At 36.7% G+C, this 16,116-nt stretch overlaps 1 protein-coding gene across 8 annotated transcripts in view; it reads right to left on the reverse strand.

The window, feature by feature from the left end:
• Nucleotides 1-16,116, reverse strand: part of ALPK1 (alpha kinase 1) — a 137,581-nt gene that overhangs the window by 83,895 nt on the left and 37,570 nt on the right. For all 8 annotated transcript variants that reach the window (XM_086704388.1, XM_086704382.1, XM_086704387.1 and 5 more), the window contains one exon: nt 15,747-15,784. The gene's annotated coding sequence lies outside the window, so the exon portion shown is untranslated. The remainder of the gene's footprint in view (nt 1-15,746; nt 15,785-16,116) is intronic.

Below are 16,116 nucleotides of genomic sequence, written 5' to 3' on the forward strand. Positions count from 1 at the left end.
CAGAATGGCAAACCTGCTGGATGTCCCCGGGGTGGACTAGGAGGAAAGGCCAGGCGATGGTGCCGTATGCAAATGGAAATGGCAGGACGTATACTATGATATAAAATTGCCAGGGCTATGAAACATTACAGACTTTTGATGAGGCCAGCTGATGTGGGGATTAAAGTTATTTTTGCAACAAAATATTTCAAATTTGTATTTGTAATTCTCACAGCCAGGAGAGTTGTTTTGATGTAGATTCGGATTGAGATAGCCTACGAAAGAACACTGTGTCTTGGAGGAAGGGGATGAGGGGGCTCTGAAATTATAGAAGCAGAAAAATGAAGAGAGTAAAATGAGGAATTGCCCTTTCAGTGTCTAAGCCATCACTGGGTAGCCAAGGTAAGCACAAGCACTTTGCAGTCAGGGTTCTCAGCTTTAAATTTCAGTACTGCTGCTTGTTAGCTGAGCAGCCTGAGATAAATCATGTCTCAGTTTCCTCGTCTGTAAAAAAGGGTAATCATAGAACCAATCTCACAGAGTTTTATAAGGATCGATTGGATTATATTATCATATTAGATAACTATAATAATGTAAATATACTATATTATATAGATAGATAGATAGATAGATAGATAGATAGATAGATAGATTATATATAGAACACAAGGAACATTGCCTAGCATATGCAATAAGTGCTCCATAGTGGTCAGTTATTGTTATTAATAAAATTTTCAAGAAATAAAATTTCATTTTTTAAAGGGTCACCTAATTTCTCTTCACCTTATTTGGATTTGATTTCCTTATTGACTTAATTAGCATTTATGTTCTTAAGAGAGAAAATTGCTTGGCGATGCAAAGTTTTCAGATTCTTGATATGTTGCTATTTCCCCCAGTGTAAAGTCCTGTAGTAATGGGACTATTCCCTAAATAATTCTCCAGATTCACATTCATTAATGAATAAAAATATGTTAGAGAGTTGAAATATTATAACCAGTTAGATATTTTCAGGAAGAAAAATGTGAGTTTTACTTGCTTAAAGAAAAGCCCTTAAAACCCAGCCAACTTTGGGGCGCCTGGGTGGCGCAGTCGGTTAAGCATCCGACTTCAGCCAGGTCACGATCTCGCGGTCCGTGAGTTCGAGCCCCGCGTCGGGCTCTGGGCTGATGGCTCGGAGCCTGGAGCCTGTTTCCGATTCTGTGTCTCCCTCTCTCTCTGCCCCTCCCCCGTTCATGCTCTGTCTCTCTCTGTCCCCCAAAAAAATAAATAAACGTTGAAAAAAAAAATTAAAAAAAAAAAAAAACCCAGCCAACTTGGTTTAATCAGCCTTTGCCTCCAGTACTCAGCCTTTCCTCTATCTGAGGCGGCAGGAAAGCGAGCCCTGAAGTGGCTAAGGGAAAGAACGTCTATCAGATTACAGATCAGACAGAAACACCCCCAACCCCACATCTTCTTCTTCACTCTGAGATACACACAAAGCTCTTTATTTATTTTTTACTTAAAATGTCAAAGGCGCCAGGGGGTGGGCTTCTGGATTGGGGTTTGGCAGACCACACTCCCAGGCCGACATAATAAAAGTCCACCATGTGGCCATGTGATTCACACAGCGTGTGCATGTCACCAGCAGCCGATGGGTCTTGGCAGGGAGCCTCCTACTGGCCTGGGAACAAATACGACTTGAATTTTCTCGAGTGGCAAGAGACTGTTGAGGGAGAACCGCCGGGATATCCACACACTTGGATATCCACACAGTTGGAGGGCACAAAGGCAAAAATATCGCTCGATGAGGCAAATATTCACACACCAAACTAATTGAACATAGTGACAACCACATACAGCCCCGGGGTGAGGGGCCCTGTAGGAGAGTTTACAGCAGGATTTTACCACTCCTGTGTGGTCTTAAGGTGGGGGGAAAGGTGTCTATAAAGAAAAGGTAGCACGTTTAATTTTTTGTTTACTTGTTGACAGCTCACATGCATCCTAAGGTATATACAAGTGCACAGAGTCCTTAACGGGAGTCATTTTAGGAGCCAGAAAGACTCTATTAGAAAACCAAACCTGCTTCTGCTCTCTCTGTAACCTATAGAGAGCTTCCAGGCCCTCCTTTCATCAGGCTGACTTGGAAAATGAATACAGTTTTACAATTTCAGGATTCTTCACTTTCAGTAAGAGTTCTGTTCCTGGATAAAATGTTGCTCCGTCACAGAGCAAATGTGCTCAGAACATCAATCACCTGATTTGGGGATATAATTTTATTGCTTTTGAACTACTCCACTCACTTTCTTTGGTAGCTCCTCAAGCAGAAGAACTCACATTTTCTCTTTCCCCTAATGAGAAGGATGGAGATCTGAGACTTGGTGTTAATTCTATTCTTTGCTTTTAGCTAATGAAGGAATATTTGCCAGTGTAGAACAGAAAAAAAATTTTAAAATAAGTAAATCAAAGTAAGCAACTGAAACACATTAGTTTTTATACAATCTTTTCCTGGCAACAATTAATGATCTGTTTCTTACTATTTCCTTAAGGTTTAGCTTTGATAGCTAACTTACAGGCTTAAAATATAAAATAATATGTACTGCATTTGCAAACTTCTGAATGGTAGTTAAGCATATGTTGAGTATCCATTATATATTGTACTTGATACTTCTTTTTTTTTTTTTTTTAACATTTTTATTTATTTTTGGGACAGAGAGAGACAGAGCATGAACGGGGGAGGGGCAGAGAGAGAGGGAGACACAGAATCGGAAACAGGCTCCAGGCTCCGAGCCATCAGCCCAGAGCCTGACGCGGGGCTCGAACTCACGGACCGCGAGATCGTGACCTGGCTGAAGTCGGACGCTTAACCGACTGCGCCACCCAGGCGCCCCTGTACTTGATACTTCTAAAGGTTGCCAAGAAACAGAATAGACAACCCTCAAAGACAGCCTCATTGGGAAAGTAAAATAAGTATATAATTTAGCTTATGAAAAAAACTCCAAAGCAATATTCTGACCCACCAGGATGAGATTACTTACGTTTAGGCAAGTTGGAGGCAAAGACATTCATATTAAAACTTGACAAAGGAAATCGGAGAATTACCTTACTTTTATAAGATTACAGTGAGGAAGATAGCTAGTAATGTGGCCCACATTTGAAGATAAAGTCAGAAATTCAGTGGTTGTCCAAGTTCAAATGGCAACTCACTGGGATTATCTGCAGGTGTTAGACACAGGCTTTTAAACATACAATCCACTGTGGTTTTACGTGAGACTACTCTGTGTCCCTGGATTTTGTGGGAAAGAAACCAATAAACACACTGAAAAACAGAATGCATTACTTTGGTAGAATATTGATTCTGTGACAGAAATGTACACTCCAGGCTGTTCAAAGAAGTAACTCTTGGGTTGATTGTCAAATTTTAAAGCACTGAAATAACAACGGCTGTGTTTTTCCTGGGGAAAAAGTATCCTAATTTTGACCTTACTCAAGCTGTAATATAATTCCAGAGGGACCAATGAAGGGGAAGGAAAGAACTGATGAGGTCTAAGTGGTGATTGCATTTATAGATTAATCCTGACAGGGAGCAAATACATCTCCTCCCAGGAGGCCCCAGTATAGTCAACTAAGAAGTGGGGCCATTATTTATGAACACAGTAGATTTTTCCCATTACAATAAACATTTTAATTACTTTAAGTGAAACATTCTTTTTAGTGGTAGTAGGCTTAAAAATTAAGTATGCTGTCATTTTCTTGTCGTTTCAGCTATGTATGCAATCCTCTCTTATTCTTTACATTGTTTCACATAGCAATTTGTCTTGCCCGAAAATCAGAATGGGAAAATGGTACACATTTATAAAAAAGCATTTCACTTACCAAAACCCCACATGGGGAAAGAATGGGACAAATGAGAGGTCGGCAACATGGCCCCAGAGCAATTTCATTTCCATCCGTTTTATATAGTGGCTTTCCATGCATAATTTCATTTGAAGCTAATAAGTTTGGAAAACACTTACCCAAATGAATCAATGAAGGTAGGTAGGAGTAGAATAATGATACAATTTTTATTTTCCAATAAAATGACAAATTTTCATTCTAGGAAGATACTACCACATATCACAAAACACACCGACCACATAAATCAACATTAAAAGTTGTTACAAAAGGGTATTCATGAAACTCTTGTGTTGTGGGAGCAAAATAACTAATTTGTAACATGAAAGCCAAATAATCCACCAAATAATAATCTTTCAAATAATGGAGGGGGGCCTTCCATTTTCTCACTAATAATACTAAGTTGCAATAAATGATATTAAGGAATTAGTGTTAATTTTTAAGGTGAGATAATAGTACTGTGCTTTTCAAAAAGGAGTTCATTTAAGAAAGGAAAAAAAAGAAAAGAAAAAGAGTTCATATATTTTAGGGAAACACTCTGAAATATTTATACATGAAATTGCATGCAGTTTGAAATTTGGTTCAAAAATCATCTGGGACATGGAGGCGGGGAGAAAGTGAGGGTATAAATTAGGCAAGGTTGGCTACAGATTGTTAGACGTTGAGACTGAATAAAATATATCAGATTTCTTATATTGCCCCCTCTAATTTTGTACGTTTGAAATTGTGTATAATGAAAAATTTTTAAAGATTCTGTTTTAAAGACTGTAAGCAAAAAAGAAATGATAAACTCTGAGAAGCGGTAAAAGACTATTTTGAAATTATTTTAAATCTGCCTAGTACGAAGTTTGGATAGCCAACAAAACTGTGCTTTGCCCTCGTGAATGTGAGCCCTACTCTCTAAAGTGAAGCCACTGCTTCATCTGATTCTGTAATTAAGTCCAGACTATGACTATGTGTATTTGAAGTGTCTGCTTAATGAGTTACCAACAACACATAATTTTAATTACGGCCCCTTCCACCTCCATCCTCATCATATAATCTGGGCTTTTTTGCTGCACTTCCCTTTTAACAGTACGTGCTTAGAAAGCACAAGGCAATTTGAATATTATCCTAACAAAGATATAAACAAAAAGTTAAATGTGTGCAAAAATAATCATACCAATATTTCAAAGCCATTAGCATGGGTAAATGAGCACTGTCTACAAAAACAAGAGAAGCACGCCCCCTATTAACACTGTCTTGGGAAATCACAGGCTGGGACTGAATGAGTAGAGAAGCCAAGCCTGCTTTTAACAAAACTATGTAACACACTTCTATTATTCTACTTTCTACAGAATTCAAAAGTTAAACAACTCAAAACAAAAATTGCAAACTGGAAAGAAAATCTCCAACTTCATGTCTGTTTAACCTTTTTAAAAAATATGAAAAAGTAATCTGATGATTTGAATGCTTAGAGTTTTTAAACCAAGTTCACTAACAGTTTTAATCTACAGTTTGCTGTCACAGACACTGCCAAAAGGCAGGATGGAGAAGGAAATTATCACAGGTTGAATATTTTCTATCTTAGGTCCTATGCAAGATACTTAAGACACAAAACCTTATAATATAGGCTTTATTATCCCCACTTTAGGGATGAGAAAGTTGAGGCCATGGAGTTAAAGTAACTTGCCCATGGTCATATAAAAAGCATATTCAGGCTTTCCAGAAGATTTTGACCTGATGGGTGTTTTTTTAAAACTATTTGCCTTCCAGCTTACTGATACCGTCCTGAATATTTCAAAATGTATGGAAAGATAGGATGAATGGAAGTCCTTTTAAGCACTCGTAGGCTCCCAATAATTTTATAAATACATAAGTATGTATCACGTATGTACTCTTCCACTTTACTGATGAATCAATTTCTACCCAGCCTGGTCCAAAGAAAGTTAATCGAATGCCATAATTTCTTCCAAACATACGAGAAAGAGACAACTGAGAAGTCAGAGACTAATTCAACTGGTCACCACTACTATTTTCACATTGGAAAGACAATTGCTTACAACTGAATTCTCCCTAGACTTCAGGCCAGAACATGCTCTCCTGTCACACTCTATCTTCTGCAAGTGCAGGGGAGTTTTGTCTCATAGCAGATAATTAAAGACATGGCAGTGCCACTTGCTAGGATTTCTCTCTCTTTTACATCTTATAAAAGAAGAAACTTTAGTTTAAAGATTAGATTTTTTTTTTCCCTTTTTCTAAAGCTGGGTATACCAACTGGCATCGGCTGTATTAAAATCAGGAGAAACCTCAATCAAAAAGCCCCTCTCGGAAGGCAGGCTTTCTTGTTAATATGCACCAACATGAAAGGCTTTCTTTTCATCCTATACAACTACAGTGTGTGTAAATTGCAGGGGGCTCATTGGCATAAATCTCGGCTGCGACCTCTGAGGTAAACTGGATTTACATTACTTTCTGACAAGAATTAAATGAAGGCCTTGTGGATATATGAACAGCCTTCTAGGCTGCAACAGATGGGCATGAATGTGCTCCCTAGGAAAACTATCAGTGACATCTGTGTCCTCCAAATTCTGGTGGTCTCAGCCAATTAACAGGGGGGGAAGAAAAGGTGGGGGTTGGGAGGCCACTGCACAGCCCCCAGCCAAAACCGAGGCAGAAGTGTTTGTGTTTGGAGATGGGATCAGGCTGGCCCTGGCCCGGCAGCAGTGAGGTTAGCACTTTATTGTTATCATTCAAATGGAGAATGTGGCTTACAAGCTATTTGTATACCACAGTGAGGATAATATGATTTTTCTCATTTGACCAGAGGAGATGGCTCTCTCTTGCAGCTGATATCATATTTCAGCGCAATCTCTTTGAAACGGGTGTTTACTTTTGTCTCCTCGGAGGCAGGCTGGTGGTGTTGCTGCCTGCCAGTTTCTGTGGTGCATTCACGTGTTACAGAGCAGGTGAACTCTAAGACAAAACAGAGATCTTTCTCCAAAACATTCTTGCTCAAAAAGTACTTCTTTCCTCCTCCAAAGTGGCACTTACTGATTTCACAAGGAAGTTAAAATAAGGTTTCCTGGTTAAAACGAAGTCAAGACAAATCACATCAGAGGTCTATAATGAAGGGGTGGAAGGTTCCTTGAAAAGACAGCACAATGAACCATGAACCCACTGTCTGAATTTATCAGATTTTGGCATGTCAGCACCCCTGCGTCTGACACACGGGCAGAAGGAAACCTGGATCAGCCCCCTTCGCATTATTGTTTCCCACTCTCTCTTTCCATTTTCTTGGACTCTGTGGAACAAGGGCCCAGGACTGGGGAGCTGAAGGATGGGAAGAAGAAGAAAGCTAACATTTACTTGTTCAGTACCAGGAGATATTCCAGATCCTACGTCTTCTAGGACCTACCATTAACAACATAAGCTTTGCATCCAAGTACTCAAGTCTGGGTCTACCACTTACTGAATATGAGATAATGGCCAACTTACATAACTTCTCTGCACCTCAGTTTCTTTCTGTAAAATCGAGTTAATAATAGTATCCACCTCTTGATAAGGATGAAATAACTAACACATGGAAAATGCTTCTGACATTTTGTTTTGAGGGCTGTTTTTAATCCTGACTTTATGGACAGGAGTATTAAGGGCCTAAAGATAGAGTCCCAAACCTTTAAGTGAGTTTTTCAGAATGAAAGACATGGTGTTCTACTGGTCTTTGGAAATTCAGAAAACTGACTTTTTAAAAGAAACAATTTTTATTGCCTTTTGAAACCTAAGGCCATGCTTTTAAATTACATATTTCTTTTAATGTGTAAGATTTTAAAATGATGCTTCGCTAAAATGAACTAATTATCAAAACCATCTGGATATCTCTAAATTATAAAATAGCCTGACCAAAGGCTAATAAAATAATACATTGAGACAAAAAAAAAAAAAGAAAAAAGAAATGAAGCCATTTGTTTTAACCCCCTTTTTCCAGTTGCAGAAGTGGGAGTGGCTTGCTCTGTCCTAAATTGAAGTTATTATAGGTGAAGCATTAGAAGACAATGGTTAATCGTGATAGTTTAGATGTAAACTATTTACTTCTTTGTCCTAGGTGTTGTTTAAAACACAATAATTCCGCATAACATTTGTTTAGAACAACAACAACAACAGCAAAAGGAAGGTGAAAAGGCTAAGTAGACCTTCTAAATAAGAGAACCTAGTATGGAAGCTGTAAATGCTCATCTTGCTCGGCTTTTCAAGTATATTTTCACATATGGATTCATCATCTCTTATTTTCTGCTCTCGGTGGCAGTCTAATGATCCAGTTTTAGGAATTTTGGCAAGCTGAGCCTCAGTACAATGTAATATTGCTTCTAGAGGAAGCCAAATTATTGGTCCTCAAAGAAGTCACTTGCTCTTTCTCTATTACTCTTACACAGGCTTTTGGAACTCAAGTAGTCAATGGTGAGAATGAAAACAATTGCAGGCATAATTTTTACACAAATTGCGGGGTTTTTGCTTTACTAGGTTATAATATCAAATATAACTTTGTCTTATCCTGTTGGTACTGATATCTTTATGTTGAGTGATAAACAGCAGAGGGGCCTTTGTCTGCATGGGGATTCAGAAGAGAATCGACACTAAACAAAAGCACCTGTTGTTTCATTCTTGTAATGGCCTTAGAAGTGACCAGTTGGCTGCATTTTCCCCACACTCCTCCTTAGGCTCTTCCCAACACTACCATCTCACACATCATTACTGGACGTAAAAGGAGAATAATTGAGGAGAAGATCAATAAATTTAAAAGCTCTTTAAGGAAAGACATAATGAATTTGGTACAGCACATATTTTTAGATCAAAGATGCCTTTGAAGTGACAAAACCCTAATCCATAAACTACTGAAGCACTTCCTTTCTCTCCCAAACTGCTTGTTGTCAAATAAAATGGAAGTTAAGGAAATTATCTTTATCTGAAAATGGCCAAAAGAAGCCATCACCTAATGACAGCCTTGTCACAAGCGACAATTGGGGAAATTGTCAGGAAGGCAAGGCCTAACAAGCAGAGGAGTGGGCTTGCTGTTTGCACTAATCTGGCCATGCAGCCCTCACACACAATCCCAGTCAGCTTGCTGTGTGAAACAGCTAAGGCTTTGTCAGAGGTAGCAGGGCCTGGAAAGAGTACTCTTTCATGAATATGTATTACCATTCCTCCTCAGTGTCTACAGAGACAAACCCTTCAAAAACTGAGGTATAAAATACACACACACACACACATACACACACACCACTGACCAACAAAATGCAGAGAACCTAAACTACTCGGTTGAGCATAGTGAAAATGCTAGTAACTAATGAAAGATCACACAAGCACCCGGTTCCATGTGCTTCCTGGGATCTTTATTTCCCAGCAATTAAGAAGAAATTCTTTAAGGGCTTTTTAATCTTTGGGAGCCATGTGTGTAGAGTCCAAGATGCTATACACAGTTACATGGATTGCCAGTCACACACCTCATATAATGAATTCACCTTCCCAATGTCAGATGTGTTCTAAAACTCTAATACGTGAAAATGACCTTAATTTAATTAAGTACATATGTAGCTTTAAGAGATGAATCAAATCTCATACTGGCTTCCTAGTAGTAAAAGAACTAGATGGAAAATTATGATAGAGACACAGTATTTTTCATTATTGAACAGAAGGACATGATGTAGGAAAAAAAAGGAAAAATTACAAATAAAAATTTTAAGGTGAAATGGGGGGAAACCTTGTGAAGCCCTTTGTAGACTTAAAATAGTGTTTAAAAATAGTGTTGAAAACAGTGTTTAAAAAATCCATATGATGCATGTATCCTTTTCTACTAATATGAATTATTTCACATCCATCTGTGGGCACAGATCTATCAAGATATTTTTGAATGACTTTGCTTTCCCCACTGACTTTAAAATTTAATTTAGTTTAAATATAAATATACATGTGTATATATATTTAAATTCACTTTTTACAGACGCAGATACATAGGGCAGAAACGTATTAGGGTTGTTTCTTTTCTACTTTTTCTTCTGACATGATAAAGTTTGGTTTCCCACTGTGCAAGAGACAAAGCTCAGTTTTGAGGGGTTTCGATATTACGCAATGTTTGCCATAGACATTTACATTTCATTAGCATATTCCACTCTACATGAAATCCAGCTTTGAATGCTCCCAGCCGCGAAAGCTAATCCTCTTTAAAGAGCTACAGGCTATATTACATGTGGCCACAGCAGCGGCCGTGCCATCGCTGCATCACTTTGAAGAAGATGAACAGAGTTCTCTTGTACGTCTGTCTTGTACCCAGCCTCATAAACCACTGCTTTCTGTGCTGTGAAATCCTTCTGTTTTCATCAAGGACAATTATGAAGAGGCTGAAATCCAAGTTACCACTCTGAAAGCTGGACTGCACTTGAAGAGGAGATATTATGCTGATTTCACTTTTTCCTAAGTGTCTATCCACAATCTTTTCAACTAAGATTAAAATGAACTATATCCACGTATTTTGGGTCCTTTGATTAGGATCAAATGCTAACCACATCTTCTGTCTAGGGAATCTGATCCTGGATAATCAGGGGAAAGAGACCTGGTGATGTCACAGGTTTTTTTCCTTTACCTTATTTTTACAGAAAAACATTCAGATGTTGCAGGATAACATTTAGATGCAGTAATTTGTAGGTAGCTCTTACAGACAAAGATGATTCAGCTGATGATACCCAACTAAAGAGCAGACAGATAATCCAGTACCCAATTTCAATAAAATATAATAAACAATAAAAATTGTACAACATTGCAGAAAATGTATGTAATTTTTTATTTAAAACAAAGGAAAACAAGTAAAGTCCATTATTCTATTGATGATATTCCCTTACTAACGCTAGGATTTTTTTTAAAGGAAAGCATTATGCTATAAATGAAACTGATTTTGTTTTCCTTATTTTATGATAATTAGTTATAAAAATATAATTGGTTTATAAATTGTAATTTTAAAAATAATGTTTTGTAAAAATTGCCATTGAAGATGTTTACTATGCTGCTTAGAGTTATTTTCACTTAAAGTCCCACATACTAAATTCTTCTATGGTTAAAGCAGGAGATATTCTGATTTTCATACAAAATGGACACATTTCTTTTTATTAGATTGTTAGGATCTAAACCTTATCTTATTGTTCCTTTTTGCCTCTACTCCCAGGAAACTCAGAGCCAGATTTTGTAATTAGTTCATGGGTGTCCTTTACTTAGATAATCTTATACAATTCATCAACCCAGATCCTTCATTTTTTGGTCCACATTATTTACCCTAAGTTTAATAGTTCTAGACACATCTATGTGTCTCATTATAGGTAATTTCAAATAATTTTGAATATGTGTACAAGTTAAAATACATTTCACAATAGTATTATTTATTTATTTTGGCCATTTTCTTTATAAGCATATGCTAGAAAGGCTTTATGGCAAATGGAAAGAACTCAGGGTTTGGAGTTAAGTAGGCCTGGATTTGTCATATACCTACTATGTGGCAGGTATTATCTGCCAGTTATTCTGAGGTGACTAAGCTATGAGACAGGTGACCAATTATTTATCTTGCTGTGAGCCACTTGGGCACTTTCAGACACTAAAAAGAAACTTTGCTATGAGTTGTCATGCTGTATTCTCTTCAATCCTGGCACCAAAGTCTCATTTATAATTAGTATCATTCTCTACTTAATTTTATATCCCAATCATTTCCAAAGTAAAACATACTCTGAAAGATTTTATTTCCATCATCTAGACCTTAGCAAATGTCCTTCCTAGGTAGTGTGTCTCCTCCATGTTTGTAGCACTTTAAAAGTTACTAAAGCATCTCTGTCATGTGATTCTTATTCCTTCTTCTACCTCCTCCTGATTGTTTATTATCACCTTCTTCCCACACTTCTAATTTAAACAAGGTAGGGAAATAAGTACAGGGTTAGGTACATTTAAAGTTGTTTATGATATTTTACTCAAAACAACTGTCTCCTCTGCCCTAGCCCCCCTAAGTATAATTATACTTAAGAATAAAAATTAATATAAAATAGTTCATTAGGGGCGCCTGGGTGGCGCAGTCGGTTAAGCGTCCGACTTCAGCCAGGTCACGATCTCGCGGTCCGTGAGTTCGAGCCCCGCGTCGGGCTCTGGGCTTATGGCTCAGAGCCTGGAGCCTGTTTCGGATTCTGTGTCTCCCTCTCTCTCTGCCCCTCCCCTGTTCATGCTCTGTCTCTCTCTGTCCCAAAAAATAAATAAACGTTGAAAAAAAAAATTAAAAAAAAAATAAATAAAATAAAATAGTTCATTAATCAAAATGATTTTATAAATGCACCCTTCATCTCTTATCCAAAATAAATATATATTTAAGTGTGCATTACTGTTGAACATTTATAAAGATGAATAATGTAGTAGGATCAAAAGAAACTTCACAAACCCTCAAAAGGAAAAACTCTTTGACAATGCATAACAGTTCTAATTATTAACAACAACAAAAAGAATTGTAATCGGCCTGCTTGGAAATTCCAATAGCACTTACAAGTCATCTTACTGTGTTTTTCCAAAACATTTCCAGACATAAGGATGCAACCAATATTATACCTGGAAAAAATTCATAGCTTGATAACTTTTTATAATAAAAATGAAGAAGTATAAACTGCTTTCATATTGAGGAAATGGAAAGGGAGTAACAGACTAAGTCATAGGGAAGTAGGAGGAGTGAATAAACATAAAAAATTTAAAACCAGTGATTTATGAAATAGCAGATACATCAAAATGGTAGCTATTTGAAAATACCAATTCATTGGCTTTCAGAAAAATGCAATGGAAAAAAAGAAGAGACAATCATTTCAGAATGGGAAAAGTGGTATAAACACCATTATGATTAAGATTTTAGAAGTATAAGAGACTATCATGTACAAATCCATCTAAAAAATGTAAATATTTGGGGTGCCTGGGTGGCTCAGTCGAGTAAGCATCTGACTTCAGCTCAGGTCATGATCTCACAGTTCATGAGTTCGAGCCCCACACAGGGCTCTGTGCTGATCGCTTGGAGCCTGGAGCCTGCTTCAGATTCTGTCACTGTCTCTCTGCCCCTCCCCTGTTTACACTCGCTCACGCTCTCTCTCTCGAATACAAAATAAAAATTTTTTAAAAATGTGAATATTTGCTTATAGTGTATATTTTCTAGGACAATTTTGATACACCATTAAAAGTGAAGAAAAAGGAGTGCTGGGTGGCTTTGTCAGTTAAGTATCGGACTTCAGCTCAGCTCATGATCTCAGGTCTCAGTTCAAGCCTCACATTGGGCTCTGTGCTGACAGTTTGGAGCCTGGAGCCTGCTTTGAATTCTGTGTCTCCCTCTCTCTGCCCCTCCCCGACTCGCATGCGTGCACTCTCTCTCTCTCTCAAAAATAAACATTAAATTTTTTTTTAAGTGAAGAAAAATCTAAGATATAATTAATACTAAGAATGGGTAAAAAAATATCTATTATTTAAGAAAAGTGCCAGTTTCAGTTTATGTCATAGTCAATTTTGATTAATTCTTTTAGAAATATGTATATTATTTCTAGGAAATTTATATTATTACAGAGGGTAGAAAAATATGAAAGACATTCTCAGTTCATTTTATAAGACTGACATAACACTATAACTAATACCTGACCAAGACAATGAAGAAAAAATAACTAGAGTAGACATGGTTTTTTCCCACCGATATCTCCAAAATATAAATTGCCAAGTATAAAATTAATAAGAAGTGGATTCAGGCTATTAGTGGAAAGAAAATTTTACTGAGGTAATAGACAAACAGCAAAGAACCAAATAATATTTTAATGGTATGATTCTCTCCAAAATCATCTACACCTTTAATAAACTTAATTAAAAAATACCAACAGGATAAATTTAGACCTGGTAAATATTTAACAACCACTTCTCTAGGAGGGAAAAAAAAGTACTGGTTCGTAGCATTTGCCAACTTCTGTGGTGTAAATATTCCTACCATGGGTGATTTCAAGCTATCACTGTGGGATCACCGAAAATAGCGTTGGGAAGAGATGTGCAGTATCACACCATTATGTAATGTGTCCATGATGCAAATGTAGTAGACATAGGAAATCTCAACATCATAGATAGTCAAATGCTACAAAATAAGTAAGAAATAAGATCTGTGTTTGTCTTTAAGTAACTTATTACCTTTAAGTTGTATATTTAATTTTTAGTGATGGTTGTGTTTGACAAATGGCTCACAAAATTCCTGAAAATTTAATAATTGGTTCTCATAAGGCCCAGTAGGAGACAACTCCAGGAGACTACTGAGAGAGTCATGAAGAGTTTCTAATAGAAGAGGGAAAAAAATCTAGAAAAAAGTAGAGCTTGAAGAAGATTACCAGGATGGCAGAGAGTTTTTGCTTCTTTTCAAGTTTTATAAATTCCATTCCAAATATTTTAAATGATCCCAATCCTATCTTAGCTGTCATTATTTCACTAGCAATACAGCTGGCATAAGGAAACACAGGTGGCTGCTTTTTCCTCATAAAATTATATTCACTATTGTCAAGAAGGCAGAAAATAACAGAAGTTGGCAAGGATGTGGAGTTTGTATACTGTGTTAGTGGAAATATAAAATGTATAGCCACTTTGGAAAAACAGTGTGACAGTTTCTTAGAAAGTTAATCAGCTATTTACCATAAAACCCCCAAAATTCCACTCCTAGGTATTTATCCAAAAGACATGAAAACACATGTCCACCCAAAGACTTGCCCACAAATGTTCACAGCAGCATCATTCATAATAGCCCCAAAGTAGAAACAACCCAATGTCCATCAGCTGGTGAATGGATAAAGAAAATGTAATATCTATTAAATGAAATATTTGGCAATAACAAGGAACTTGCTACAACATGGATGAATCTCAAAAGGATGCTAGGTGAAAGAAGCCAGACACAAAAGACCAAGTATTTTGTGATTTAATTTCTTAGAAATTTTAAGAAAAGGCAAATCCAAAGAGATAGAAAGTAGATTTAATAGGGTGGGAATGAGGGTTGGGATGAGAAGAATAGTTAAATGTAAATGAGCATAAGGGACAGTATTTGGGTGATTAAAATGTGCTAACACTGGATTCTGATATTTGCACAACTTGGTAAATTTATTTTTAAAAATTCAGTTGTACACTTAAAATTAGTATGTTTTATTAGTATATAAATTATATCTCAATAAAGATGTAATAAATTTAGCTAAATTTCATTCATTTATTTTTGGTTATCCTTATTTACAATGGATACTCACTCAGGGAGAATAAGTAACTTGCTTGCAGTTAAAGCTTTTTATTTTTTTACACATTCGAATTTATACCTCTAAATATAGTTTCTGTCTGCCTGTCCTCCCCTGACTCAATATTGAAAGACATCTATCTGAATCTCATCTTACTCTCTGTGTCAGTGAATCTACTTTAATTAACCTACTTTCATCTACTCTAATTCCTTTACTATCCTTACTGTATGTGGCTGTTCATTTGATTATTTTTCTGCTGGGGAAACTATACCTAAAAGGAATAAGTGAAAGCCTAGACTTTTGATTCATTCACCTATTTACTCAGTCTTTCATTTAGATCGTAAGCAAATATTTATTGAGCACCTACTATGTGTCTGAAACTATTCTAGGCATTAGGGATACAGCAGTAAACAAAATAAACCTTAATAGTTTTGAAAGACAGACTCAAGTCAAGGGCCTAGATTTGTTGGTTGGTTGTTTTTGTTTTTATTTATTTTTCCAAAATGCAAAGGCACATGAAAAATTCATAGCAAAGGACTATAAACAATAAACATTTTCCTCACCCATTCAGGTTAGATAAAAATCCTAAAAGCTCATGCAATGAATCAAAGATGTTCGACTTACCCTCTGTGAAATCTTCCTCAGAAGAAGTCCAAGAAAACCTGAAATTGTTAGAGAAGAACCTTTGTTACTGGAATCTGCTGGGACTTAATTAGTTCATGCTTCCCCTTATCCAGATGAAATAGCATAATAAGATTGAAATTACATTAAGTCATTGAAAAATACAAAAATTATATTTTTACCTCTTGATTATGTGGGTTTAATATGTTATATCCACTATGCAGGTCTCCCAAAGTTGAAATTCTGAGACTCATCTCATACTGATATTAGTCCCTGTCCTGCCTCAACTAGAAACCCAATGAGTTCATTTGTTTCTATTCAAGATGGCACCAGTTTCCACTCCTGTTAAAAGCATTCAATATGCCAGGAGGCC

Source organism: Puma concolor, chromosome B1 (assembly GCF_028749965.1).
Source record: "Puma concolor isolate L17-30 chromosome B1, mPumCon1.1.hap2, whole genome shotgun sequence".
Lineage (NCBI taxonomy): Eukaryota > Metazoa > Chordata > Mammalia > Carnivora > Felidae > Puma > Puma concolor.